The sequence below is a fragment of the Caretta caretta genome, chromosome 9 (assembly GCF_965140235.1).
Source record: "Caretta caretta isolate rCarCar2 chromosome 9, rCarCar1.hap1, whole genome shotgun sequence".
Taxonomy (NCBI): domain Eukaryota; kingdom Metazoa; phylum Chordata; order Testudines; family Cheloniidae; genus Caretta; species Caretta caretta.
In genome coordinates this window covers 65,819,343-65,847,071 of record NC_134214.1, presented here as the reverse complement: position 1 = coordinate 65,847,071, position 27,729 = coordinate 65,819,343, and the positions used below count along the sequence as shown (strand labels likewise).

At 43.8% G+C, this 27,729-nt stretch overlaps 1 long non-coding RNA gene across 2 annotated transcripts in view; it reads left to right on the top strand.

Annotated features, from left to right (window-relative positions):
* Window positions 1–27,729, top strand: part of LOC142073215 (uncharacterized) — a 184,042-nt gene that overhangs the window by 45,225 nt on the left and 111,088 nt on the right. For both annotated transcript variants that reach the window (XR_012669965.1, XR_012669964.1), the window contains exons 3-4: window positions 24,459–24,551; window positions 26,964–27,050. This is a non-coding gene — a long non-coding RNA (uncharacterized LOC142073215). The remainder of the gene's footprint in view (window positions 1–24,458; window positions 24,552–26,963; window positions 27,051–27,729) is intronic.

The following is a 27,729-nucleotide window of genomic DNA, read 5'->3' as shown; positions in this document are numbered from 1 at the left end:
CGTTTTCAGATACTTCACAAGGCATATTTTGTACAACAATTATTACAATAGTGTTTAGAGAGTGAATACAGGGATGCATTCCATCACACCAAGCTACTCCAGAGAGGTATCCCAATCTCATGGACACTGCAAGGTTTTCTTTATGGGCCTGATCCAAAGCCTCAGTGGAGTCTTTCCATGGACTTCAGTAAGCTTTGAATTAGGTTTTTATCAGTCTATGCCTAAAAGGAGCAAGCACTAGCATCATCTGTGTGGCTCCAGAGTCACTGGGCTACTATCTGTCAAGAGAAGACCAATGTTAAAGAACGGTATTAATGTTGCCTAGCACCCTGAAATAAACAACCATAGCACTGACTTGGGAAAAAGTAGAGTTAAAGTAGAGGACTGGGAGTCAGAAATCCTGAATTCCAATCCCAGCCTTGACATGGCTGCATGGCCTTGAGCAAGTCATTTCACCTCTCTATGCCTCAGTTGACCCAGCTCATCAAATGGTATAATAACACTGACTTACCCTGCAAGGCAGAGCAAGTTAAATTAGGTTAATTAACCTCTTAGGCTACACCTGAAGGAGAGTTAGGGCTAGGAAGGCTGATTTATGATGGAGCCCAGCTGATAAGGAACAGGTGGGGCTGGTATAAAGCCTGGAAGTTGGGAGCCAAACGGGGTTGTTGTGGAAGTAGTCTGCACTTATTTCTAGGGAGGTGTATTTAGGGCTCTGGAGTTCAGTAGTCTGTATTGTATGTCTGGGAGGAGGGAGTTTAGACTGATAAATCCAGAGATGGGTGAGCTAGAAGATGTGGGAGGGAGTCCAGGGAAATAGCAAGAGGGTCTAGGAGAAAGCAGACAACAGTTGCTAGACATAGGCTCCCTGGACTGGAATCTGGAGTAGAGGGCAGCCCTAGGTTCCCCTACCAGTAGTACAGAGTGGGCAATGGAGTAGAAGACTGCATGGGACAGTTGTCAGCTAGGACTTTGCTATCCCTGAAGGGAATGACTTTCGTGAGATGGCTGGAGAGCCCACCCACAAAAAGAGAGCACTTAGTGTTGCAGTAAGAGAGAGGTGGCAGGATAATGTAAATGAGTGGCAGAAATGGGCATCAGACCTGGAAGGAGCTAATTGCCCAGAGCAGCCAGGAGGAGGCACCCTAGGGGTGAAAGTGCTTCAGGACATGGGGTATTGTGAGATTCTGTGAATTTTTTTTTTAAGAAGTGTTCTGTGCTATCTAATGGTATAGTATTATTTTTATAGCCATTAAATGCTCAAAGGTCCTTTCTCTTTCCTCTTCCCCCGAATGATGGGTTAGGAAGCTACTACCAACAACCACTCAGTATTAAAAAACCTCCCACCCTCCTCAGTATGAAGCATTCTAATCATCCATCTCTATGTGCAAAGGTAGATAGCTCACTTGTATTTGGATTTTCAATGCTTGTTAAAGATGCTGAGCTAACAGCTCTGGAGGCCACCACTTTAATCCACTGGGCATGGCACAGGTATTGGCAATGCAAATTTCCTTCACACTGCCATGCTGGTACACTTCAGCTCTTATCTAGAGAGACATCCTTTGTTGGTGACAGAGTATTCAATTCTACATGGAGACACTCACCTGAGATGGCCAATAAAGGCACCGGTTAGCACCAACCGTTGTGGTGATAGGTTTCAGAGGAACAGCCGTGTTAGTCTGTATTCGCAAAAAGAAAAGGAGTACTTGTGGCACCTTAGAGACTAACCAATTTATTTGAGCATGAGCTTTCGTGAGCTACAGCTCACTTCATCAGATGTTTACCGTGGAAACTGCAGCAGACTTTATATACACACAGAGAATATGAAACAATACCTCCTCCCACCCCACTGTCCTGCTGGTAATAGCTTATCTAAAATGATCAACAGGTGGGCCATTTCCAGCACAAATCCAGGTTTTCTCACCCTCCACCCCCCCCCCCCACAAATTCACTCTCCTGCTGGTGCTAGCCCATCCAAAGTGACAACTCTTTACATAATCAAGTAGGGCTATTTCCTGCATAGATCAAGGTTTTCTCACATCCCCCCCACCCCCATACACACACAGTGAGTTTGTGTGTGTATGGGGGTGGGGGGGATGTGAGAAAACCTTGATCTATGCAGGAAATAGCCCTACTTGATTATGTAAAGAGTTGTCACTTTGGATGGGCTAGCACCAGCAGGAGAGTGAATTTGTGTGGGGGGTGGAGGGTGAGAAAACCTGGATTTGTGCTGGAAATGGCCCACCTGTTGATCACTTTAGATAAGCTATTACCAGCAGGACAGTGGGGTGGGAGGAGGTATTGTTTCATATTCTCTGTGTGTATATAAAGTCTGCTGCAGTTTCCACGGTAAACATCTGATGAAGTGAGCTGTAGCTCACGAAAGCTCATGCTCAAATAAATTGGTTAGTCTCTAAGGTGCCACAAGTACTCCTTTTCTTTTTTCGTTGTGGTGATGTTTGTGATGTGGACATTTTTTTGTTCCATAAATGTAGTTCACAAAGGCCACCAAGCAACAGTGCCTTTTTTTTCCAGGCCAACCCTGGCTGGATTTGAACCAGGTGGATGAAAGCTAACAATTCCGCATCTACACCAACCCGTATTTGTTTTTGTGAATTAGCAATACTTAATCAGGAAATAGGGGTCACAAAATACAGCACAGAAGTTAAATCTACATCATACTAAGATTCTTGCACTCCTAGTTTGTACTATTCTTCATGTTTGTTGTTGTCACATAAGTGGGGTTCTGGTGGGTTGAGCATGCACTCTAAAGCACCTTCCCTTCCAACCAACCCTCTTCTTTGTGCCCATATAACTCTTTTGGCTAGGAGGATCTATTTTGCTAGTGCCAATATTTAAAACAATATTTCTGTCTATTTTGCAATGTATAGCTATTTGTTGAAACAAGTTATGAGGAGCAATAAAAAGATGTGGAACTAGAATAACTTGTCTGGAGTTGGCTAATGTGAAATACCATCCGCAGTGTGAAGTAGGCTAGGAAGTAATAGGATACCCACTGCTTACTTTGGCTCATAGGTGGCAGCAACATCAATTAGCTACTTCTACCCATAGGAAGTTATTGACTTCTAGCTACTTTAGAAATAAATGTCTTTCCACTGGTAAAGCTACAAAATGCTTGGCTCGGGCTGTGCTGCAGGAAGTTCCTGTGTGTGCCTTATACCCTAGCTCTTTGCAAATTTGTATGCCTGGTTATTCTTTTTTAAAGGAAGCAGAAGCTCCACTGCTCCAGAAATACCTTCGTCACTTGGGTTGCTAAATTACATTCGTGTCTGTAGGTAGCTAAATTACCAGGTGGCAGCACAACTCACCTCTAATTACTATGTCATAAAACTCAGCAAAATTTCTAATGCGTACTATGAAGCCCACTGTACTGTGAACAGTGGGGAGCTGGGTTTTTTACATATAGACACCACCCAAGCTACTAATTTAACACAGTATGAGCCATACACTGTGAATCTGGCACCCTATCAGACAAGAATATGGCACAGAAGGAAGGAGGCCAAAATATAGCATATAGATCAGTGCGTGTAGAGGTAGGAAGTCACTGAACTGGAACTCAGCTTAATACGCCGCCTCTCACCTTTTGTTGTTTTATGGATGTTTATGATACTAATTAAGCTGCAGTCTGAGCTCTGCATGGTAATGAGGATCTTCCCCCCTACTGGTGTCAGAATATCTGACAGTTTACTGATACTTTAAATAAAGGCAGGGGACTGATTAGTGGAAATTGACTAGACAGTGGTGCTCGAATAGGCTAATTTACAGTGGAAGTGGGCTTACTTTTGAAGATGATGAGGTTTCTGAATGGTGGGATGGTTACAGAAGCTTGGCTGGACGCAGCAATTTGTGTAGAATTTGGTAGATTGGAGTATTCTTTGGACAAGTCCTCAGAGTTTCTTTATGTAGCTTATATTCCTGTTTTTCAACAAAAGAATACAGTACTAGATTAGACCATGGAAAGAGATTTTGGTTTGTAGTCTAAGTGCTGCATGCATTAAGGCAATTTATGTCTGGGTTTTTACCAGGGAGCGCATTGTGTGTCTTGTATGTTCTAATACAAATAACTTGCATACATGAGTCAATTTTCCGACTATGTTTTTTGATATCTAGTAAACCGGTTTTCATTTTGTAGAATGTAGTTGGGACAGGTTTGTGATTCTAAGCGCTTGTGGTTGACAATTTTAATTGAATATATAACGAGTGTTGTATTAAGTAATTATTTGAACCCCATGGCAATGAAAAACTGAATTCCATTATGCTCTGGTATTTTACTTCTGATTCAGATGTCCCTGACTGCTCTGTGTTTTGAATACGTGAAGTCATATTAACCTTGGCTTTGATATAACAAATTAACCCTGATCAATTCTTGAATGGAAGTCCTGTGAGGTAACTCCAAATTGCTGCAGGAAGGGATGATGGTAAGACATTGGAGATGATGTCTTTCAGCTGAGATGTAAAACCAAGGTGCTGGCCATTTATCATTAAAGAAACTATGGAATGTCTCAAGAGTAGGGGCATAAACCTTGATGTCCTGGCCAAATTCCAGTTTCTGGATTTACTTTCTTCATACCGGAGTTCCTCTTGCAGTTTCCACAGTATGTGATCTTCATCTTCTGTCTTCAGCTGTTGTATAGCATTTCAGTGCTTATTTAAACAGATGCTGTTGTTTGCCCTAGAGCTGGCTGCATTTCAGTAGTGAGGAAGTCTATGTAGTTTGTAAGCCCCTTTGCAGTGAAAGATGCTATATATGTGGAAAACATTAGAATTCCTTAGTTATGTTTTAGGCTAGAATCTGAATCTCCAAATTACTAAGAGAGAGCCCACCAGAGATGCTGATGTACTGACAGTGACTTTTTTTCTTTTTTTGCTAACTACTAATTCCAATGGAGAACACTTTCTGTATCCAAATATCTGAAGTGAGAGGCCAAGTAACAAATAGGTAATTTATTAAAGTACTATATAATGACTAGGATCAAGTGTTCTAGTTTGAGGAGGACTCTGAGCACGTTGGCACAGAATCATACATTCTCTACCTCTCTGAGAGGTAGAACAATATAATAGCAAAAAATAAGTGATATGATAAATGGTGAAGACTGAACAACTGAGGTGTGATATGAAGGAACAAGAGATGGAACAGAAAACAGTATAATGATATTGTCAAGGCTGAATCCCCACTCTGTCACTCCGAGTGCAGAAGTGGGGGCCTGCAAGGATTTAAAAAATTAATACTGGCCACTCCAGGCTTCTATGACACTCCCAAGGTTACAGCTTGTCTCTGACCTTGGTTTGGTAAATGCTGCCACCACCCAAATGCAAAAAAAAAACCAAAAAACAACCCTTTGAACCCAGGAAGGAGCACTTGGGAATTCCTTCCCCCCCCCCCCCCCCCCCCCGCTTCGGGGAAGAGCTGAGAAAGAAAACAAAGGAAATTAGCTGTGGCTACCAGCTAATCAAACAACATGCACAAACGTCTTAGGACACTAAAAATCCAATCCTGTTCTTAAAAAAGGTGTAATTTTTTCCTTTTTGTTTTTAATAAAATTTATCTGGAATTTAGGCTTTTGCTAGATTTTAAAAGAGCAATTCCAAAAATCAGGCACCCAAAATAGCTTTCTTAGAGGTTCAGCTTAAAGGTTACAAGCAAACAAAAGCATCTGGGATTAGCACAGAGGAGATCCACAAGCTAAAATAAAAAATAAACCTGACTGTCTGTCTAAACATTCACTATCCAAATAATTTCTTTTAGGTATGGAAGATGAATTGTCATACCTGGTTTAAGCCTTACACAGCATTGCTGCTTCATCCCTGCAGCCCGGAGAACACCAGACAAAGGGAAAGTTTCTTTCCCAATTTTAAAAAGTTCTACCTTTTAAGTTCTACCTGGCTCTTTTGGTCAGGTGCCCACTCCTTTTCTTTTACCGGTGGGCTTGTTAACCCTTTACATGTAAACAAGCAGAGAACAGACCAAGAGAGATTTTACAGCTAACTGGCTGGCTGGGTGTCCATTAAAGGGAGCTACTCTCCCCCGCCATGTATCACAGATATGATAAATAGATGGGCTCAGGTATGGGGAAGCAATAGGGAATGGAGGTTTTCATCAATACATCATTGGTTCAAATCCAGACTAGAAGCTAAATTCTGCCCTGATATAAATCCCATTTAACCCTATTGACTTTGATTAGTAGAACCTGGCCTCAGGTCAGTGATGATTCAAATTCATTAGTGGACCTGAGCGAATAATTGATAATGGGTGAATGTCTTTTCAGAGTTCACCTGCTTTTCAATGCATAGGCAGATCACAAACTCCTGATTTATTCATTATTTCCAAATTAAATAACTCTTCCTCAGGAGGGGGGAGGGGAATCCATTATGCTTTGACAGTCCAGTCATTACAATCTGATGGCTGTTTAGTGGCCTATATGAAATAAAGAGGAGCATAGGACTTTTCAGACTGGTGGCCCATCTAGTCCAGAATCCTCTCCACCTAGTCCAGTGGTCAGTGCCAGCTGCTTCAGATGAAGGTACAAAAAACCCTGCAGTATGTAGTTATAGAATAATGTCCCCCTAGGGAAAGTTTCTTCCTAACCCTCATCAGTCAGATTTTGTCTTATGCCCTGAAGCATGAGGGATTAGTTACGGAATTTTCACTAAAGAGGAACAGAATTGCTAACAATACAATTTAATTTCTTACTGACGTATTAAGGCTCACTGTGAATGGGGTGTCCACTATGCACCAGCTATGTTAAGGTGGCTAGATGAGCCAATCAACTACCTGGGCTGCAACTGGAGGAGGAGACAGGGAACAATGAGGACTAATTAAAGGGGGAAGCTCACCTGGAGAGGAACAGGTGCAGTTTGTATAAAGCCAGGTAGCTGAGGCTAGAAATGGGCTGCAGGGAGGAAGTCTGTAGTAGAATGACTATACTGACACTAGAGACAGAATAGAGCTTGGCCTAGAGGGAAGAGAATACGTGGAGAAGGAGCTAGATAGAGGCTATGTAGGAAACAGTCCAGGGAAACAGCAGCAAGGTGTGGAACAGTGCAGATGTTAGCTACTGGTTGTAGGGTCCCTAGGCTAGAACCTAGAGAAGAAGCTAGGCCTGGGTTCCTCTAGCAGCCACTGGGGAATTGTTACTATTGAGGGGCAGTGCACTGGAAGACTACCTGGGACGGTTGGTACAGAGAGACTTTAGTACACAACCTCTACCTACAGTGACCTGACCAGAGGGGCAAGCCCCAAAGAGGGAGCTGTCAAGTCTCGAGAGAGAGGGAGTGAACACATATAGGAAGGTTTCAGAGTAACAGCCGTGTTAGTCTGTATTCGCAAAAAGAAAAGGAGTACTTGTGGCACCTTAGAGACTAACCAATTTATTTGAGCATGAGCTTTCGTGAGCTACAGCTCACTTCATCGGATGCATACCGTGGAAACTGCAGCAGACATTATATACACACAGAGATCATGAAACAATACCTCCTCCCACCCCACTGAGGTATTGTTTCATGATCTCTGTGTGTATATAATGTCTGCTGCAGTTTCCACTGTATGCATCCGATGAAGTGAGCTGTAGCTCACGAAAGCTCATGCTCAAATAAATTGGTTAGTTTCTAAGGTGCCACAAGTACTCCTTTTCTTTTTCCATCTAGGAAGGGGCATCAGACTGGCATCTCAGATGTGGCCACCAGAAGGCACTCCAGTGGTGAGTAGAGCACCCTGTGGCCCTCTGATTCAACATACATGCTTAGAAATTAAGCATGTGATTAAGGGGTTTTCTGAATATGGATAGATTTAAACATGTGGTTAACTGACTTCCAGGGCCTAACGGAAAGGGTAACAAATAAGCATGATAAGGGAATACAAAAGAATGAAGGAAAATGTTTATATCCTTGATTTTAAGTTCAGTTTGCAGCCTTTTCACAAGACCATGATCATAATTCACAATATTTTAGCAGTGTCACTACTGACCAGTCACTGAATGAACCAGGCGACTGAAATACCCTCTTCCCCCTTACAGAGATGAGCCCTGCAGGACATGATTAAGGCATATGGAGACCTGTCTATTGCTGATGCCTGTTAGACAGTTTTAAATGATGAATCAGATTTAGCTTGGCCTCAGGTCATTTCAAGCCCTGATCAAGTTAGTGCATTCCTCTTCTTCCCCTGCCCAAATAATACATTCTTTCTGCTCTTAAAAATGAGCTACAGCAAACCTGCCAAACTGGCAGGTGGCAGAAAAGAAACCTTAATCAATATTTCAATCAGCCACCTGTGGGTGACTGAGAATTGGTAGTTAAGGGTTCTCTCGGGTAAATACAAATTCGTTGCTTGCTTTCTTTGAAGAAAGCTGTCAGAAAGTTTAGCTTCTTGGGGAATTAATTTTCTTGTATGAGCACTCATATTCTTCTTCAAAAATCATCCCATGTGAATTTAAAAATTTAAAAAGCTTTAAAAATAAAATATAATTACTTAATTTTGATGTTAGATTTAAAGGGAAAGATGGGGGTATGTATCAGATTTCCAGCTGGTGTAAATAAATGGAGCTCCATCAAGCTTTAGTGGAGTTATGATGACCTATATCAGCTGAATATCAAGTTTCACAAATGACTCTCATCTCTTCTCCTGAAAATTGCCCTTCTACTGTCAGAATACTCTACTGCTGCAACCTCACTGACTTGAATGGAGTTGCTATGGTGTAACTCTGCAGAATTTGCAAGAGTTGCATACACCATTTAAAAAGTCATCTGCCAGATAGTGCACAGTGATAACTGATGGCTGGATGCACAAAAGAAGTTAGGCATTGAGACACCCCCAGCACCATCTCCTCTTCTGGCCATATTTTGAATGGGACCCACTCTGGACCTTAGGTAGAAGATAAGTGTCTACATGCCTAGATGCAGGAATATAGGCACCTAGGGAACTTTTACCCTGAAAAATTAGACACCTGTGGCTGACCTGTGCCAGCTTACTCAGGCTTGGGCTAAGGGGCCCTAACTGCTGCGTAGACATTCGGGCTCAGGCTGCAGCCCAAGCTCTAGGACCCGCCCATTTCTCAGGGTCCAAGAACCCAGGCTCCAGCCCAAGCCCAAACATCTACACCACAGTTAAACAACCCCTTAGCTAGAGCAGCTTAGCTTGGTCAGCTGGTGTGGGCCAGCCGTGGGCATTTAATTGCAGTATAGACATACCTGCAGATAGCACTGCATGGTAACTACTGGCAGTTGATGACTGTTTAATAGCAACCAGTGTATCTCCAGGCTACTCCGTTTTGTTTAAATTAGTCTCACTTTCAAATCTTAGACTACCATATTGTACTTGAGGCATAGGATCATTTACCTCCAGACGTTGTTGAAGACTTTGTTCTGGAAGAATTGACTGGCTCGTCCTTTGAAATCTGCCAACAAAGATAATTACTGAGTGAAGCTTCAGTTTTCTATCCTAGGGAAGCAAGGCCACTTAATAGCACCCATCATGGCAAAACTGTTACAACTGCCTGTAGACAGAAACAAAGAATGGAGACTACTTAGGGCTGGGATCGTGCAATTGACGGTGTGTAGATGGATGGCTGTACCAGCACAGAGCCCCTTTGCAGAATCAGAGCCTCGGCGTGTGAAAACTGATTTTACTTATTTCTTGATATTCAGCTGAGGCCATTGTTTGGCATATAAAACTTGATTACATCGGTAAGCAGAAGGTCAGAGCGACTCAGAAACAGGTACATGCTGTGTACAGTCTATTTCATGCCTCTCCAGTTCAGTGAGGATGTGTCCAGTATAAATGTCACATTAACCCATCCAAGGCTACAAGCACACTGGCTTACGGTGATTCCGCTAACTGCAGCAAAACTGTTGTCATGCTAACAGTGCAATGTGTGCCTGGGATGAAAAGAGTGTCACAACAATATTAACCCATTTATCCACTGGCACTTTGACCATGCAAAAGTAAAAGCTGCCATGCTATGTGGATTGCTGCACTTGAGCATGGTGGAAATCCATTTGTTGTTGTGTGTTGCCGTACTAAGGGGTAATTGCTATATATGTGTTTAGCCTGCCTCTAGACATTGGATAAAAAGTTCACTCCAGTCTGGCCCCCTTCAAGAGCCCTAAATCCACTTAAAATAGTAAAAGGTGGTGGGTTTTTTTAATAATGGTGAAAGATGGTAGGAAATAAGTCTGTAAAGAGGTGGAGTTCCCTGCTTTGCTCCAAACACAGCAAGCAGACACTGGAAATGCTCTGTTCCCCCCAACTTCCTCACACCACCCTTCCTTTATTGCTAACTTAAATACCACTATGATGTTGTTCCCAGCATAAGTTTCTCCTGAGCTTGATGTACCTAGTGGGAGGGACTGTCTCTGTCCCAGTAAGAGATTCCAAACCATCATATCCTGGATTACATCTATTAGAACCCACCTGACCTGACATCAATGTGAGTCCGCAAAAATAACTGCAACTGGTATGCAGGTATCCAGCCCCCCACATCAGAGTGAGTCAGCAAAAAAAATGCTCTGGCTAAAGGGGTTTTTTCAGATGACACTCCTAGCCGTATTACCCCTTCCATTTTTTTAAATCTTCCATTCCAAACACCGTACTCAGACAGGCGAATGTGAACAAAAGGAATTAACACTCTAGTCATTTTTACTGCATCATCTATATATGACAGTCAGCTGATAAACTATGGTACAGAATAAAGAGAGAGAGGATGGAGGAGGAGATGGGTTCTGAAATGGATTTCTCCAGTGTTTAAAAAACAAAATGAAGAAACCCTAATTAGATCTTCTTTTGGTTTTTGTTCTTGATTGTTTTTGTTTTGTTTTTTTGCCGAAGCAATTTGCTTATCCGTGCATGTCATGGCACTGGGTTTTGCCATTATATGTCTGTAATAGTGTTTGGCTGTAATGACCCCTTGATCTGAAGTTAAATATATATTTAAAGCTTTTAGTTTTACCCTAACTAGGTCTTTCACTGGTAAAGAAAACCTTTTTACCGTAGGCCTGCTGTCTGCCAGCTGGTTGACAGAGAAGGGGAGAATAATAAGTTTTAATTATATCTCCCCAAACAAGCAGTTTTGAAAGCAATGCAGGGATTACATGAGAATAAAATCCCTTCAAGCATTAACTGTCGCTGGTAAAAGGATGTTAGATATAATCCTATAAGGTTAGATGTCCAGACATTCTGGTTAAACCAGGACAGTCTAATTTTTAATTTAACGTTCTGTCATCCTGATTATTTTCTTCAGGAGGATCATGTGTCATATTTTCCTTTGTGCCACACTCAAGAGTGGCACAATCATGAAAATAACACTTTAAATCATCATGCAGCTTTTCTCCTCCAATTACACCAACCAGCATCACATGTCAAAATGCATCGCACATCCAAAGGCAAAAGAATTATACATTAGAAAGGAATAGATAAGCAAGACAACAAAAAGAGAGTAATAAGGAAGAGCGGGAGGAAATAACTCCAGATCTATGCATGTCCCTTTTGCAGGGAAAGATGCCTCTGACAGTACAGAATATACTTTTCATTTCGCATTATGTAGAGTTTGAACCAAATCCATTCCAAACCCCTTCAGGTGCTGTCCCCTCTAAACGCTAGCCTGTTGGCAGGAAACTGGTGTGTGAATGCCAGTGGCATATCAGATAGTTAGAGGGCATGATTTTTTATTCCTCCTAGGAGCTTTCCCATTCCCTCAAATAACAGATCGGTCAACCAAGCCCGGTGGAATAAAACAAGGACTAATCCTGTTTTGAGGTTCAAAAAAGTTTGATCACATTTACAGAATCTTCCCCAGGCCTCTGCAACGTCTGATTTGAGGCAGGAAGTGGAAGTATTGATTGAAAAAAAAAATGTTTTTTCCAGCTGAAACCAAGCTAGTACTATAACTCACGGGAGAGAAGCTGAGCCTGTGTGATCTCTGGACTAAACAAAAAGAACAGGAGGACTTGGGGCACCTTAGAGACTAACCAATTTATTTGAGCATGAGCTTTCGTGAGCTGCAGCTCACTTCATCGGATGTGAAGTGAGCTGTAGCTCACGAAAGCTCATGCTCAAATAAATTGGTTAGTCTCTAAGGTGCCCCAAGTCCTCCTGTTCTTTTTGCGAATACAGACTAACACGGCTGTTCCTCTGAAACTAGACTAAACAGATTCCAAAAAGCATCTTGACTTCTCAGGGAGTTTCTGATTGAGCCAGGCTTGAGACTTTTCCCCTCACAGTCCTCCACCCACTCCAAGGGTCTCGACCTGCGAGCTGCTGAATGCTCTCCTTGCCCAAATTCATTGGCAGTTTAGAGCACTCCTCACCTCGAAGGAGATGTTACCACCTTGCAAGATTGGATTTGAAATGTACAGTGCATCGGTATTGAACAAAGTATGTGTAGGTATTGAACAATGCACAGTTTATTTTAAAATATATATAATTTAGGTGCATATTTCAGGAGACTCCTCTCAGGCCTCCCTTGTCAGAGAGAGAATATTACTCCAAGAAATGAAGATCAGATGTGAGCAGAACATTATCACTCTGCAGAGAAAAAAAGAACTCTGTAACAGTAGGTAGCATTTCTGACTGGCTCCTTATGAGCCAGTAGGTAGTGACACTTATGTAACTCCCTCACCTCCTCTCTCTTGGAAGCTCCTGATCTTTAAGCACACATCCATCTTTGATCTAAAAAGGGTATAGTAAAGAGGTTGTTGTATTAGTAAAGCAATGGAATCTGGTCTTCCTTCATACATATGTGGAGCTCCCACTGATGCTAATACGTAGTTAGGGCAGAAGTATGCCTTCCCATGTATGAGTGCAAATGGGAATGGAAGGAGGTCTCCTCACTCCTCTATGGGGGACAGGCTGCCATAATCTTGCTGCCAGTTCTAGGGAGTGCAAGGTGGATCAGGCTCTTGTGCCAGTGTTTACAGCCTTCTGATGGTGTTGTGTCAGGGTCAGGCCAGATGGCTATAGGAAAGTAATAGAAGGCAGATATATTAGCCCCAGGTTAAGTAGGTCTCTTTTCCCTGGGTAAGGGAACTTTCTGGAAACAATTAAGGCAGACAGGCTGATTAGAACACCTGCAGCCAATCAAGAAGCTGCTAGAATCAATTAAGGCAGGCTAATCAGGGCACCTGGGTTTAAAAAGGAGCTCACTTCAGTTTGTGCTGTGCGTGTGAGGAGCTGGGAGCAAGAGGCACTAGGAGCTGAGAGTGAGAACGCATACTATTGGAGGACTAAGGAGTACAAACATTATCAGACACCAGGAAGAAGGTCCTATGGTGAGGATAAAGAAGGGGTTGGGAGGAGGCCATGGGGAAGTAGCCCAGGGAGTTGTCGCTGTCGCACAGCTGTTCCAGGAGGCACTCTAGACAGCTGCATTCCACAGGGCCCTGGGCTGGAACCCGGAGAAGACGGTGGGCCCGAGTTCCCCCCAAACCTCCCAACTCCTGATCAGATACAGGAGGCGTTGACCTGGACTGTGGGTTCACGAAAACGGCTAAACTGAGGGCTGCCGTGAAGCTCCAAGGTGGGCAAATCGTCCAATAAGCGCAAGACCCACCAAGATAGAGGAGGAACTTTGTCACAGTGTGTGCATGGATGGGGTATGGTGGAACAATGGTCTGTTCTATTGCCTTGGGTGAGCACCAGCTCCTGCCAATGTTTGTCCAATGACCAGAAGACCTTATGCCTTTAAGGTATCATGCTTCCAAGCTGATGCACCTGTGTCGTCTACTGCCCACCCCCAATGGCAGTCAGGTTCACAAGAGGCACCACTGAGTCCATAACAAGAGAAGAATAGACTCTGGTTCAGTTCCCCCCACCCTCAATTTCCATGTTTTGCTGTATGAGATTTAATCAGTTTGGTGTCTTGCCACCACATTTGATCACATTATGTGTGTCAATTAAACAAGTCCCCAGAGCTGTCCAGGCAGATGAAGTCATAAAAATTAGCAAAAATGTCACACTTTTGAAATGTTTAAATTCTGAAGTTTGAAACATTTATCAGTAGCTGAAATAACAAGATAAACCTGCACTTGGCCTACAGGTAACTGAGCATAACCCATACCAGTGCCCACCACTGACCTCCTGAGGCAGGAAGGGGCTCAAGAGTCTGTGAGCCGGCTCTGCTTTGTTACATCTGTGTAAATGCACCATAACTCTACTGAAGCCAGTATAACTGCAAGTAGAATCTGGCCCTCTGATTCTATTTTAGTTAATGTCTTGTGAGGTTTATCTTCGCAGATGTTAGTAGGCTGGGTTTGATCCCATTTATGACAATGGTTCTGGTATTCTATTTCCCTGTGAAATTTTCTGGTTATAGTTTATTTTTGGATATGCCTCTGGGACCGAGGAAGTACAAATTATTACTTATGCCCCTTAAGATGATGGCGGTGACAGGATCCTCTGGACTGGAGCGTGGAATGGATATGGAGCTGCGGGCGTGGCTGCATACAAATGAGGGTGAACAGATTTAGCAATAAGGTGGAGCAAGACTCCTAATCAGTCACTAAGCACTTTCCCTGCAGTAAGTGCAGCCCCATCAGCCCTGCTGCTCATAACTTAGCCACCGTGCTGCTGGCTGGGCATTGCCTTCAAAATGGATACCTCGTCTGCATTCCACAGCCCCATGCCAAGGTTGAGGGAGAATCCCGGGGCACAGCCAGTGAGGATGTTTTTGTGAGCCTTTCAGTATGAAAGGCACTATTCAGAAAACCACCACTGATTTCTCCAAGCCTCAGGCTGGACTCAGGCACAGCAGTTTGAATAACCACCAGCAGCTGCTCCTCTCCTGGCCTTGGCTCAATCTTCATTAAAGGCAATGGTGGGAGAAGAATTAAGTATCACTGCAGGCACAGATGCATCTACTCTTTCTTCCCCCTGTGGCATTGCCACTTGCTAAATGAATAGCCCCTGCCGACTCCTTTCCCCTTTGGTGAAATAGGCAAACAAGAGGGACTCAGGTTCTGCTTCTTATCCCAGAGCAAAACAAACATTCAAGCTTCTTAAGAGCTAACCAATTAAGAGAGGCAGTTAATGGAAACAAACTGGAGCCGGCTTTAGTGGCTTGTTAAATCTGGATTATTAGAGTTTTCCAAGTTTCCATCTGAAAACGTGAGCGCACAGCTCCTCCCTAGCTCAGCTCACTCTGCTGTTAATGATACTACTTTGCTCTTACAGAGCCTGTTTCATTGAGGGATCTCAGGCACTTCACAAATGTTAACTAGGCCTCACCGCAGACCTGTGAGGTAGATATTAATAGCCTCACTTCACTCTTTAGAGAAACTGAGATGGTTAACCTAGACTGTAACCTCCAAGGCACAGAGTCCAGGGCTATTTATATGTAAAGTGCCAGTCAAGCCTCTATGTATGTAATAATAAATGCCTGTGACATGCTCGAGAACACACACTGCATCAATAGTAGACTCAGGAATACCACGAAGTCCTGATTCCCAGTCCCTTCTCCCTCTCCCCTCTAACTACTAGGCATCCCTCCATCCTCCTCTTGAGGACAAGGTAAACATCAGCATTGCGTATTAGTTTCAAGAAGCAGCGTTAAGCTTTCCCTTCTCCTCTGCGCTACTTGTGAGGCAGAAGGTTATTGAATTCATAGAAATGAGGCAGGAAGTACACTAATTAGGAAGTACATTTGTTTTGGTTTTTAACATACCAAGAAGGCTTTGTACAGCTTTTTGCATGACAAAAACACACGTTCAGGTGCAAGGGCAATACTACTGCTATGCAGGGTTCTCAAATGTCATTGTACCAGGGCCCCCTTCTGACAACAAAAATTATTACATGATCCCAGGATGGGGGACCGAAGCCTGAGCCCAGCCGAGCTCTGCCTCCCCAGGTGGGGGAGCCAAAGCCCGAGTCCTTCCGCCCTTGTGGGGGGGGACCAAAGCCAAACCCCAAGGGCTTCAGTCCCAGGCAGGGGGCCTGCAACTTGAGCCCCGATGCCCAAGGCTGAAGCCCTCAGCCTTCAACTTTGGCTCCGGCCCCAGGCCCCAGCAAGTCTAAGCCAGCCCTGGCATCCCCATTAAAATGGGTTTGTGAACCGCTGTGCTAGAAAGCAATTTCCTAGAAGGAAGAAATATGTTTGCAATTGGGCAGCACCATGTGCTTTCTAACTGCTTACGTCCAGAGCAGCGGTTCTGAACCCGTGGTCCAATCAGCACACAGCTGTGGCCCATGTGACATCCTCAGGGCCATAGAGGCAGTATTGGATGCAGCCCAAATGGTAAGTAGGTTGAGAACCACTGGTTCAGAGTGTTCACCAGCTGCATGTGTGAAATTCCTGCCCCACTGAAGTCAATGGGGGTTTGCCATGGACTACAGTGGAGCCAGAATTTTTCACCCCTCCCACCCTGACCCCCATTTGAGCTACTTCCAAAATGTGTGCCTTACTAATGAGAATACCTACATGGTATTTGACCCTTGCTGGTGTACATGAAAGCTGAAGCAAGGCCTTAGCTGGTAAGCAGTGTAGCAGAGGGACCTTATCTTTTATTTTTCTGTTAAGTGTGATGCACATTTAGGTACTAAAGACATAACAAGTATAGCAAACAAAATAACACTGAGTCAGCTAATGAGGTCTCTTCAGCAAGAGAATTCCACCAAAGGGAAACAGAAGATTGAAAAACATGGCAGTCTTACCATAGCAATATTAGGGATGATTAATAGTACTGTAGAAGGTCATGACAGGAGCATAAAGAACACACTGTGGAAAACACAGAGATTCTCATAAATAAACTGGGGTTGAGGTTTTAAAGAAGCAAGTCTTGAAAATGTAAATAAGTAAGTAGCAGGGGGAATGTGAGACTATCAATCAAGAAATTAAGCCAACAGCATAAATAAACAGGCAGCCACAGCCTAGGGGGTGGATACTGGGTCAGGGAGTCAAGCAAAGATATCAGTGGAATAGTCAAGAAGGGAGAGAATCTGTGTATGAATGGGAGCAACAAGAGTTGGAAATAGAATTTCACACCAAAGAAACATTCAGTTGGTGATAGACATGACTGGATGCAGGTGAGTTGAGATGTACTGTAAAATACAGGTCACAATCAAAGAGAACTCATAAAATCCTTGCCACCGATACAACTAACATCAGCCTCTAAAAATGATACATGTTGGTTGGAGCTGCTAGTTATATATCTAGGGATTTTAATTAAATCGTACAGTATACATACTGTAAATGTGCCCAGGGATGAATGCATTATGGATAGAGAGCTGTCTGTCAGTTGTTCTCTCCGTTTCTGGAATCCTTCACTTTGAAAACCCATAAATGAACTGTAGGAGGGCCTTTTTGAAGCAGGCAGCTGTAATTTTGGTTTTGCTTTTAAGCTGTATCATTAGCAAATACTTTTCCTTTGCAACTAATAGTCCTTGTGGGATGTATTTGGCTATTAAAAAGGGGGTGAGGTCAAAAGGTATCTGTGCAATAAAACTTGCTTCTATCACTTAATGTATCCGCTTCTAATACCCTGAATTATCAGGATCTCCAACAACACTGTATGGCTGCCTCACTGTTCTTTCAGTAACCAGAATATTTTACTGATGGAAAATTGTGGTGGCTGAAGAGAGAGAGCGTGCGTGCAGTTTGGCCCAAAGGTTGTTCATGTAATCAATTAAAAAAAAATTGTCTCATCACAATTAAGATGAGCAAGTATTGAGAGACAAAATCATGGGGAATAAGAATACTTTGCTCATAACACCTTCTATCCAGGACTCTCAAAGCATAATTACAAACATGACTTGATCTTTACAATGCCCTTGTTAGGTCGATGACATTATATCCATTTTACAAATGGATACATTCAGGCATAGTAGTTAACAATTTGTCTAGATCTTGCAGTAAATCTGTGGCCCAACCAGGAATTCAATCCAGAAGTCCTGACTTCCAATCACAACACAGGAACAGATAGGAGAAAATAGATCAGTGGCTAGTTATATTAGTGTGAGATTGGATGGAGGAAAGAGTGGTCTCTGGCCAATATTTTTGTAATCTCACATGTAAATACATTGAGTAGGTAGAACCCTAAATGAGTGGGGTGCCAGGGATCCTGTCTTTGCGACTGATCCCAAAAGGTGCTGACTACCCACAACTGCCACTGAAGATAATGGGCATGATTCAGAACTTATTTACACCATTTGTGCACAAGTGAAACTTCCTGGATGTCAGTGAAATTGTTCCTAATTTCAGGTTTCAGAGGAACAGCCGTGTTAGTCTGTATTTGCAAAAAGAAAAGGAGTACTTGTGGCACCTTAGAGACTAACCAATTTATTTGAGCATGAGCTTTCGTGAGCCACAGCTCACTTCATCAGATGTGTCAGATGTGTCTGATGTGTCAGATGTGTCTGATGAAGTGAGCTGTGGCTCACGAAAGCTCATGCTCAAATAAATTGGTTAGTCTCTAAGGTGCCACAAGTACTCCTTTTCTTTTTGTTCCTAATTTGTTCCACTGTAACTGAGATAAGAGTCAAGCCTAGTAAATCCAATGACAGTTGCAGGTGCTCAGCACCTCTCAAAATAAGGTAATAAAAATGTTAGTTCTCTACAGTTTGTTGGGAAGTTTCTTTTTTCCTGGGGAAAAAATGTTAAACCCTGGGGATTTAGAGCTCAAGCTTACAAGATGCGGAGTGCCTTGGTTACCTGGCCCTGCTCCAACTGAGCATTTTAGCACATGCTTAGCTTTAAGCACATGAGTGGAATCTCACAGGATCAACCCCTGAGTTCTTTCTGCAAAGTTTGGGTTTATTTTTTCTTCAGAGCTCTGTGCCATAACAACTAAACCAGGGGGCTTTAAATGACTGGAAGAAATTTGTGATTTCCAAAGAATCTATCTGCCCTTAAAAATCATTATTTTCCTGAGCTTGCATTTGGGGAAAGCTTGATTAGGCCTAGTTTGAGCCAAAGAAATCTCATGACTTCTTTTGGGCTGGCCCCCAGGGTTGCCTTGTTCTGAATATAGGGTCTGATAATAGGTTGCAAAGGCATTCATTATTTCTTGGTGGTGGTTTGTGTGTTGGATGGTGGATGGCTTTAATCACTGCTCCAAGGCCAGCAATCTGCTTGCTCTGTTTACTTGTTTGGATTTTTTTTCCTTAACATGGGAAACCCACTTTGTTTTCTTATTTGGTGACTATTGAGCTCTTCAATAAACTCCAGTAGCTGCTTTTGGACTTTATCTTTTTTTTTTTTTTGGTCTGTGGTCTCCATCTTACTGACTATCTTCAATTAGTACGCCTTCGCTTTTGTTTCATTCTTAGGAGAATGCAATCCCTCCCTCCTCCCACCCCGCCTAAGTGTTTTGAAGGAGTTTGTTCTGCTAGACAGTGCAACACAGCTTTATTTTGTTCAGCCTGTTTAATGCAGACGGCATCCCCAAATATGGAGGCAAAACTAGAAAGCAAATAGGTTATGATACAAATTACAGCAAACATTCGTACAAAGACAGCGTATGAGGGGGATGCATTTAAGCACTCGACTGTAAAGCCAGAAACAGAGGGTAAGCTTGTGTAGACAGGGACTGTCTTTTTGTTTTGTGTTTGTACCGCGCCTTGCACAGTGGCCCTAGTCTGTGACTGGGGCGCCTAGGAGCTATCACGAGACACATAATAACAAAAAGGATGGTGCATCTCCCAACAAAACCTTCTAAAGGCTACAAAAGAGCAGTTGACAAATTTACACTATGATATGGAAGGAAAACTGATGCATGCTGGATTCTACTCACTGCCACTGGTTTTTCACAAGTGTGACTCCCTTGATGGAGTTACTGCCAACTCACACTAGTGTAACTGAAAAGATAATAAGGCCCAAATATAACTTTGACTATTGTTTAGTGGCGAATCTCCTTAGAACAACAGATGCTTTTTCAATGTGCAGTTTGCCCGGAAGACAGCCTCTAGGTAGCTCTTAGAACCTAGCTTTTTCCTCTCCTTCTACCCCCCGCCCCCCATGAGACTGAATAGCCAGGCATGTATCCTGCATGGTTTCCAGCTGCAGCCTTTGAACCAATGAGCCTCAGCAGACATCTCTTCTGGTTCTAATGTGCCTGGTATTTACATCAGAACAATTCTGCTGACCTATGTGCTTGCTGGAATAATGGAATTGACATGTAAGTGTCTCTGGTTTCAATTAAGTATGGTATTCGGGTCTGATCCAAAGCTCATTGAAGTCCAGGAGATCCTTCCCAATCAAAGGGGCTTGGGATCAGGCTATCAGATTTGTAGGAAACAAGGTCAATAAGAAACAAACCCCCATTCTTCTTCGAGTGCTTGCTCATGTCCATTCAACTTAGGTGTGCGTGCTCACCACATGCGCTGGTGCCAGAAGGTTTTCCCACAGCAGTATCCATAGGGGACTGGCTCTGGCGCCCCCTGGAGTGAAACGCACATCCTGCGGTATATAGGGTGCCGCCGGCTCCCCACACCCTGAATTCCTTCTTACCGCCAGTGATGGTGCTGGGACTGTTGCTCCTTCAGTTAGTGCTTGTTGCTGCTCATTTGTACGAACTAGTTAATTCTTGTATTATGGTGTATAGAGTTTCCTATTAGTGTTTGTAAATCCCTTAGCTATAGTTAGAGACTTCATAGGTCCCAAACGGAACTTTGCCTCGGGACGGGGCATGCCCAGTTCCCCAGGCTTTAAGTCCTGTGATCGCTGCAAGAGGCCCATGCCCATTAGTGATCCACACAGCAGCTGTCTGCATTGCTTGGGCGAAGGGCACGTTAGTGAAAAGTGCAAAATGTGCAAGTCCTTCAAGCCAAGGACTAAGAAGGAGCATGATATTTGTTTAAGAGCACTCCTTATGGAGTTGGCTCTCACTCCGGCACTGGAACAATACTCTGACTCAGTGCTGAGCACCGTGACCTTGGTACGCAGTGCCCCAATGGGACGGTCCACTGGCCGGCACCAGTCCCCATCTGTGGCTTTGACCAAGAAGCCCAAGAAGACAGTGCATGGTTGGTTTCCAACCTCCCACAACGGAAAGGATAAGTCTGGGTGCGAGCAAGGTCCCATGCTGGGCAACTCTTCACCCTCATCGGGATCTCCTGCCCAAGATCTGGTAGAGGGGTGTAGCTCAGCCCGCTCCCCACTGGCCACCCTGAATAGTGGCAGAAGCCTCTGTCAGCTCTGAGTACCATCCACCCTGGAGGCCCTGCAGGGGGTGCAGGAGATCATGTCCCTCCCAGTGCCACTCACACCAGCAGTTCCCTGGTCATGGGGTAAACCCGCGTTCGGACCACCATGGTCCGCACCTCAGTGGCACCATTCCCCATCACAGGGGATGTCCCGCCAGTGCTCACCCTCCAGTAGCCGCCACGGCTCTGACCACAAAAAGCAAACTCAGCACAGTCCCATTCAGTTGTTGGACACGGGCAGAGAGGCTTGAGGTGCAGCTCGCCGGCTTCGGAGCCATGCGCCCCCCAGCACCTGATATCTCCTAGACCACAGTACCGCTCCAGGGACCTGTCGAGGGATCGATGTTACCATTCCTCGGACTGTCGCTGATCCCTTAGGAGGGCATCACTGCGTGCAGGCGCTTCCCAGGACCAGGCCCGTTCTGACACCGATCCCTCTCCTCATCCCAATACCGTTTGTCAAGTGCAAGATGTAGATCGCTGGCTCCAAGCTGTCACAGATCCGTCGAGCACCACCAGTCCCTAAGAGCCTGCTTCAGATCAAACTCCAGGCAGAGTGACCGGCCCCAGTCGACACAGAGCCACCGTTCTGCTCTGGCCTGGTTGCCTGGGAGCGACCACTCAGGATCCAGCCCTGGTTCGAAGTGAGGTTCCCATGGCAGGATGAGCTCCGGTACCAGCTTTTTAATAAAAATAGTCAATTCCTCCTCCTGATTGCTAGCAAACAAAGATTGACTGTTTTTAATGTACATTTCAATTTACAGTGCTTTAGCAGGCCATGAGGGAAATATATCGTCCTAACCGCTTAGCTAAAAGTTATGTCAATACAGAATCATTATAATAAAACATTCCTGTCTGCTCTGAAGTTAAAAATCTAGAATAAATTTGATACATATTTTATACAAATCTATAGCTTACCTCGGTAGGAAATGATATTGTGGTTAGCTCTATTATAATTATTGCAAACTTATGTTCATAATCATTACAAACATGTAAAAGGACTTCTGAAAGTTTCGCTGCCTTTCGCTGCTAGCAGTGCAGCTGCCACTGTAGGTTTTGGATTCTGGGTGTGGTTCTAGCTATTCTATTGCTGAAGTGGCTAGGTCAAGGCTGGATCAAGGCAATCCAGAGCCCTGGGCTTCCCATCACAGACCCCTGACTCTTTGTGGTCCAACCTTCATCTGCTCCTCTGTTGAGGAGGTGGTTCCAAAGACCACTGCTCAGGGTGGGGGTTCTGGCAGCCTCATATGGCCTACAGCTTCTGGAGGTAAGGTGGGGGTTCCAGCAGCCCTACAGGGCCCACTGCTGTGGCAGGGGAGAGACATGCTTGCTTCCGAGCATCTGCCTGACATACAGTCCCCAGACAACAGATTTCTGGGATGGGTTTTCAAATGCCAAGAGTGTCTCACCCAGATAAGGACTATTTGCAGTTGTGCAGAAGGTGTCTCTTGCCTTCCCCTCCCTAGCAAAGGGGTCCACTGGTGCATCTGGGCTATTTGTGTATGTCTGTGGAAAATGAAAACGGGCTCTTTGAGGGGGGAGCTGCTAAAAGACAACAGGCAGAGAAGCCAAGCAGCCAGGTTCAACGACTACCAGTCACTCCCTGATGTTTGGCTTCAGCCCCCGCACCTAGGAGCCACTTTTGCTATAGGGGCAAGAATCTAACCATTTCTTCCCTATCTGCTGCTCTCCTCCAATCTCTGCCAGTGTCTCTACAGCTGCTGCACCCAATCCTCACACTATAATCTCATGGGGCCAGTCCAAGAGTGGGGTATGGAAAGCTGCAGTCTCTGGAGCTGAGATTCTCTCTCTCTTTGTTTGTTAACACCACTGGGCTGTGCCGCAGACTAAGTGATGGAAGCATGGTCTTCCCCTGAGACAAGTCACATGTTCCCCTGGGTGGCAAACAGCCCAGTACGTTGGGAACTACTGGACTAACTCTTTTGAATGTGCCCAGCTGCCTGCATACCTGCCTCCTAAGCATTCCTTTTGTTGACAGTCAGGAAAATGCCACGGCCCAAGGTAGGACCTCTGAGGATGTAGAAAGTGGTTTTTTTAGCCACACACAAGGGTATAATGGAACAAAATGTAACACGAACATCCAAACACAACCTGTATATGCACATGAAGTGAACTATAAGAAAATGAAACGATGCCAGCTAAGATTTTGAGGGACGGGGGGAGAGCATCATGAGAAGGGCCTAGGGAATGCCTGAACTTTTTACACCAGCGACTTCATTATGGCTGCAAATGCAACATTTGTTGCATGGTGCTGGATGCTCACTGATGTCTATGGAAGTTTTATGCGTGAGATGAGCACAGAATATGCAGGCAGTACAAGACTTTTGTCCTACTAGTTGTTTTGTTGGGAGGATTTTTTAGGGTTCTGTTAGCTGTGAGTCTGAACCAAAACTGCATACCAGAGCCCACGCACGCTTTGAACGAGACCCAGATCTGATGTTTGCAGCTGACCTCTCTCTTAATAAGACACAGCTGAGCCCCACATCCTAATCCAGTGACCTTTTAGGGGATTTCAAATTCAGTTTGGATTTGAATTTTGCAGTGATACACCTCATTTCATATACATTAAAATACGTACATGGAGCCAAATTCTGTACAGTATCTGTGTGCCTATCTGAAAATGCATGAGTGATAGGTGGAAGATGGCTGCCCCTAGTTTGGCTCTCACCAAAATCCAGTCAGAGCATAGCCAAGGGGTTGTGCTTGGATAGCTATCAGCCAGGATACAGACACTCAGCAAGCCCTTTGTGTTGTGAAAACATTCCATTTTGGATAGCACTGGCTTGGCATTTCTTTTTGACTCTTCCCCCCCCCCTCCCCTTTGCTTAGTGAGTGAGAGAAATCTAGCTCTGGAATAGCAGCTTTTGCTGCTGATGCTTCTGAGATCATTTCTCCTTCTTTATTTCTAGTTTTTTATCCATGAGTTGTATTGAGTTCACAGAGCAATATTTAATTTGTGAGTGGTAAAATGTAGTTGGAAAGCTGAAATGTAGCTGCCTATGCTTGAAGGATGTATCAAGATATGCCAAGACTCCACTGAGATAAACCAATAGCTGGCACACCAGCCACCCCACGGCCTCAATGCATGCCAATTTGACTTGTGAAAGGCTCTACGTGCAAGTTCCTGTCATTTTACCTGGGTTTTAAACAAATGATCAAATCTGGCCATAAGCTAATACAAAAGAGACAGAAATGATGTGGCGTCTTTGCCTATCTTTTACATTGATAAATGTTTTTTTTTTTTAAACTTACCTCGATCCTACAACCATTTCACCTTCTTTTGTGATTCTGCCAGTTCTCGCAAGACAAAGATGGACAGTACAGGTCACTCGGATGGATGGCTTCTAAGAAATATCCAGTTGCTGCAAAACTGTTGCTATGTGATTCAGTAGGTGACATTTTTCTCTATGCAGCTACAGATGCCATCTTTCAGATAAGATGAAAAAGCAAGAGCCTGATTGCATGTGGTCATTAAAGATCCTACTGCACTTTTTGTAAGTTTCAGCCAGAAACACTAGTAAATTCCAGTTTGGATAACTACTGGAAGTGTGTGAATAATGAAAAATGATGTGCAAAAATAGTCATTAGAATTGTAAGCTAAAATATCGTGGTCATGTTTGTACTTAATTTGTGTTCCCTTTTCACCAGTATTCTAGTCATCCAGTTTACTGGGATGGGTATTCACAGAAAGTGAATTTCAGGAAGCCTCTGCTTTCTCATCCAATCAGGGAACAGAAATAGTGTCATGCAAGTTATATGACCATTCACTAGTAAGAAATATAGATTGAACTGATAACATTCATTTTCAATCCATAGTATAAAAAATTCTGCACAATGATTTCTTAAACTGATCACAAGCTTATCACAATGGATATTCTGCAAGTAGAGCGAGAGACAAAATTCTCCAAATTTTCCTCAGCTCCTACAACTACATTCTGCCCCCCTAAATTCTCCTTGAGGTGTCAAATAGAATGAATTCCCCCCTTCCTGTCATACACTGTTGTGTAGTGTTTGAGTGCTAGCCAATAACTGCCCCACTCCAGCACACAAGTGACCGCATGCAAATGGAATAATTCCTCGGTATAGGTTGTCTGGTTTTTTATTATTAGTGATGTCTGAGTAGCATGGGGAATGGGAACCTTTCTTAAAATGCTGCCATCAAACTGAGGGGTGAATTGGGCGGATTTTCCTGTATTTGTTAAACTTTACCACCTCTGTGGATAGTCTGCTAAATGACCCCAGCTATAGATGACTGATTCCTTGCACTCATTAAAATGCTGCTGAAACCTACACTATCAATACACTCAGTATGCACCTAATCCTAAACACTCTGACTTTGTCAGTAGTCTCACTGACTTCAGCTGGATTACTCACATGAATAAGGGGCTTTTCAAGATGAAGTCATATTTCAAGAATGTAGGAAGTGTTGCTTCATAGACCTTTGTTTGTGTGCCGCTTCCCTTGACACTGTGTTTTGTTTTAAGGACCAAGTTCCCAATCCCTCAGCCCTTCCCCACTGCAGGACAGGCATATGAAATATAGTCCAGGGTAGGAGGGGGGGAAAGGATGTGAGGATCTCTTGTTATAACTGATCTTTGCTGGTTTTAAGAGTGTTTTCTTGATATTTGTTGGGATGAAGGGTGCTATTGAAATGCATGATCAAGATCACTATCATTTATCTCTTACTGCCAAACAGCCTAGGTCCTCGAGCCATTTGAACCTGGCAGTTGTACATATCATTATCACTTGTTATCCACTAGAGATCAACCAGGCCCATCTAGCTAACTTTTCTAGTAATTTATCTACTTGTGCTTATTAAAAAATAGAGCAGAACTGTCCATCCGCAGCACAGCCCTGTGAATAAATTGCTCACAGTTTGTACTGGCAAAAGCAACCCTGTGAGAGTTAATGAAGGTGATTATTATTCAGTGCCTCTGGAGTCGCCAGTCACAACTCTATTCCTCAAAAGCTACCTGCCTATGTTAAACAAAAAGCATCTTGTCATGAGAGCCTATGTTTTTTGCAAAGGCTTTGATTCTAAAATCTAGCCTTCCTGTGCACAGAAGAGAGTTTTGTACAAGCTTGCTCTCTCTGTTATGGTCTTAGCACTCAGGGTCCAGTTCAGCAGGGCACTTTAGCATGTGCCTAACTGTAAGCATGTGCTTCAAGTCCCATTGAGGCTGATGCAAGAAGGCTGGCGTGTGAGTCCCTGGCAAAAGGTAAATAAGTAACAGCAGGGAAAGAAGAGGGAGCATCTCACAGCTAGGCAATGGCAGAGTCTCTCCTTTCTTACAGGGCCAGGCACCACATTTTCCAGAGCCTGCAAGAAATAATGGTAGCAGGACTCCCCTCCTCCTGCAGGGGACACCAGCCACAGAGGGTCTTTATGTTGCTGTTAAGGGAGTTGGCTTTCTAGCCATGCCAGCTCTAAAGGCTTTTGATCAATTGATTAATATTTTGGAGTGTCAGCTTTTGGGGATTGGCCCAACTTACTCAACCCCCGAGATATTAATCTGCCTGAGTACCCAAGCATCCCCCTTTGCTTCAGAGGACAGGGCATCATTAATGCATTGTCACAAAACATACAGATTAGCTTCTAAACTGCTAAGGAGTTTACTCAAGACAAGAAGGCAGCCACAGAGTCATGTTTCATCCTGTAAAGGCCTGTCAGCCGACTGGTCTCATTAAAAGCAGGTGGTGGGAGCTATGCAGGGGCAGATTGTGATTAAAGCAGAAAATTCAAATGCAATAAAATTAAGTTATTATGATGAGAGCTTTATTCTCTTCCCTGAATGGTAAGGAAAGGATACATCTCCGCTCCAACATCAGAGAACTCCTTGATCAGTTCGTCATGCATCAGAGCGCTCCTTGATCAACCCCTTGATCGGTACGTCACTGTTCAATTGTCATTTTTGTGAATGTTTTCTTGTTAATTTTCATTTTATTGTACAGAAGAAGAACCATATAGACAACAGCAATTAATGCAAAGGTCCTGTAAGGTTGGGAATATGGTGCAAGTCCAGAATCACAGTTATTAGGCCTCTTGATACAGATGCATTTGTAAAATGGTCACTATACAACTGAGGGCCAAATACTGTCCCTCATTAGCAATCCTGCCACCCCACTGGCTGCACTGGGAACTCCTGAATGTAACACAAGGTGGAATTTGGCCCTGTATCTACAGTACATTCTGTAAATCATTAAGCTTTTGATTGTCTTTTATTGCCCAATACATGATATTTAGTAGACTCATCACAGACACGGGTATATTGGCAAATATGTGATCACCTTCGCTGTTCCATGGTCAGGGATTAAGTCCATGTGCTTTCTGGTTGGTCCTGATCAATTAAAATGTGTGTTCTGACATGTTTTGAGGCACTCATAAATGTCTGTATGTTCCAGCTTATCAGGACTTGGTAACAAGCGCTGTCACGTCAGCCAGTCAGGATGTTTAAAACATGTCTACAAGTCTTTCCAACATGATAAAAGGCCACAGGCCAGATGTTGCAGCTCTGTGCTCATGCTGACGAGGACTTACACAAGTAGTTCCATTAACTTCAGTGGGA